The sequence below is a fragment of the Tupaia chinensis genome, unplaced genomic scaffold (genome assembly GCF_000334495.1).
Source record: "Tupaia chinensis unplaced genomic scaffold, TupChi_1.0 Scaffold144586_1, whole genome shotgun sequence".
NCBI classification, from domain to species: Eukaryota; Metazoa; Chordata; class Mammalia; order Scandentia; family Tupaiidae; genus Tupaia; species Tupaia belangeri.
In genome coordinates this window covers 197,400-200,153 of record NW_006204446.1, presented here as the reverse complement: position 1 = coordinate 200,153, position 2,754 = coordinate 197,400, and the positions used below count along the sequence as shown (strand labels likewise).

At 41.5% G+C, this 2,754-nt stretch overlaps 1 pseudogene; it reads left to right on the top strand.

Annotated features, from left to right (window-relative positions):
- The first annotated feature begins 890 nt into the window (after nt 1-890).
- On the top strand, nt 891-1,398 carry LOC102492286 (transcription elongation factor A protein-like 8; annotated as a pseudogene).
- The last annotated feature ends 1,356 nt before the right edge of the window (nt 1,399-2,754 follow it).

Genomic DNA, 2,754 nt, shown 5'->3' with positions numbered 1-2,754 from the left:
CTTTAGAAGGATAGAAAATGAGTAGGAAATGACAATATAAGAGGGAAACAAAAAGAATATAAAGAAGAATAAAGAAAAGATCATGACCACCAGCATGCTTTTGCCAGAGGGTTGAAGATGGAACTGGGTTCTGTTGGAGAGTTGGAAGTTGCCTTACAGACAGGTGGAGCTCTGGGGTTCAGGGAAGTAGGCTGTGTCCAGTGACCAGCCCTGCCTCACTGTCCCTAGTTTTTCCAGGGAGTTGGAGATGGAACTGGGTTCTGTTGGAGAGGAAGCTGCCTGTAGGCTTACAGTCAGGAGGAGCTCTGAGGCTTGGGGAGCTGGACTGTGGTCAGTAACGGGCCCTGCCTCAGGGTCCCCAGTTTTGCCAGGGGTTTGGAGATGAAACTGGGTTCTGTTGGAGAGATGGAAGGTGCCTGTAGGTTTACAGACAGGGGGTGCTATGTGGTTTGGGGAGCTGGGCTGTGGCCAGTGACCAGCCCTGCCTCAGGGTCCTTGGTTTTGCCAGGGGTTTGAAGATGAAATTGAGTTCTGTTGGAGAGGTGGAATCGGCCTGTGGGCAAAAGAGCAAAAGTTAAAAATAAATTTAAAGACACAGAGAGAGACAGAGACAGAGAGAAGGCAGAGATTGCTCTACATATCTAGGTGTTTGGATCTTGAAGAAGAGGCTTCAGGACCAGGAGTCGACATGTGCAGAAGTCCTTATAGTGCAGAGCCTGTTTCCCTGTAGCAGCTCTCTATTGCTGGAGGAGAAAAGTGCCCCGGATCTTTTCAGGATTCTGGGTCTTTTGGGCGCGACACAAATCAAAGTGAGGGAAGAGAGAAGAAAAATCCCCTGGATCCCTGCAGGATTAATTTACTCGAAAAAGAAATAATAAAAAATAGTGAACATGCAAAAATTTTGTGAAGAAGGTGAAGGAAAACCACAGAACATGCCAAAGGTAGAGGAAGACCGCCCTTTGGAAAATGTACCACAAGAGGCAGAAGGAAGCCCTCAGCCTCCCGAAGAAGAAGGTGTAAACCAGGAACCAGAAGGAATCCTTAGAGAAGGGCCAACTCAGCCCAGCCAGGGATTGAAAGAGGACACTCCGTTAGGTATTTTTACCGTAAAGAAATGATAAGAGGAGTAGACAAATTGAAAAGGCTTAGGGAAGAGATAAGAAGAGTAAGAAACAAGTCCGTGATGATGCATTGGAAGCAAAGACATTCATGCAGCCGTCCTTATCCAGTGTGCTTTAGGCCTTGAGTTCTTTTTTTGTCTGATATTAAAATCTGGCCTCTGCTTTCTTTCTGTTAGCATTTTCTGACGTATCTTTGGCCTTAATTTTACTTTTAATCATCTGGTGGAATTTTGTTTTAGGTAGTTTCCTTGTTACCAGCAACTTGTTGGATTTTGGATTTTGGCCTATTTTCCAGGTCTATTTTTTCAGCTGGGAAGTTTTACACATATGCATGGAAATATATTCATTCCATAATGTAATGTAAAACATAATAGATTATAAAGCATCATATTTAGTATCAGCTCACTTATATAGGATAAAATTCCAAATTGTGTGTGTCTATATGTATACATATTTAAAAAACAACCATGTTTAATTTCTGTGTGGTTTGAAGTTTCTTTTATTTCTTTTTTTTTTACTTTCCACTTATGTATTTTTAAATGAACACAAGTCACACACAAAAGGTTTTTTTTTTTTTTAACAATTAAAAGTAAAATAATTTGCAACCAGGTTATAAGGGCAATGGGGGCACCTAACCTCTTGACGAAAGAACTATAAAAAAGAATTGTAAACCTCAAATTACTTCTGACTCTCTTAGCCATAGAAATAAAACTGGCAATTATTACAGTTAAAAAAAAAAGAGGCTTCAAGCAGAGGGTCTTTAGTTACTCTAGTTTCAAAAATGGGCAGGGCACCACTTAGATGTAGATTGATTCTGACATTAGCAAGCAAAGGAGAGGTCAGAGGCAAGAAAAAGGTCTTACAAATAAGAAGGAATCTTAAAGACAGTGAGAAAGAGAGGAAGAGACAGAGAGAAGGGAGACTTGGCCCTTACTGTTGTGGTGTTTGGGTGGCCCTTCCTGTTGTGGTGTTTGGGTCTGGAAGGAGAGATTTGGAGGAGAGGATCTTCCTTGAAAGGGGAAGGTACAACACAGATATACATGGATTCTGAAATTAGGAAGATAAAGAAGAGGTCACAGGCTAGAAAAAGTTCTTACAGATAAGAAAGGTATTTAGAAAGATAAATAGAAAGATATAGAGAGAAAGGCAGAGATGGCCCTACCTTTCTAGGTGTTTGAGTCTGGAAGGAGAGGTTTGGAGCAGAGTGTCTTCAGTTACATTTGCCCCTGAAAGGGACAGGGTACAACTCAGATGTAGATGGTTATGAAATTAGCATGACAAAGGAGAGGGCAGAGTAAAGGAAAAGTTCTTAAAATTAAGAAGCTGTAAAAAGATAAGAAGAGAGAGACAGAGACAGAGAGAAGGCCAAGATGGCCCTATCTGTATAGGAGATTTTGTGTGGAAAGAGAGGTTTGGGCAGAGGGTCTTCAGTTACTCTAATTCCAAAAAGGGGCAGGACACAATTTAGATGTAAAAGGGTTCTGAAAATATCAAGACAAAAGAGAAGTCAGAGGCAGAAAAGGTACTTAAAATTTAAAAAAGGGACCAGCTAGTTGCCGTAATGGCTATGTTGCTGGACTCCCATGTAGTCGACCATGGTTTGAGTTCCGGACCTGGTGGCTTAAACTCACAC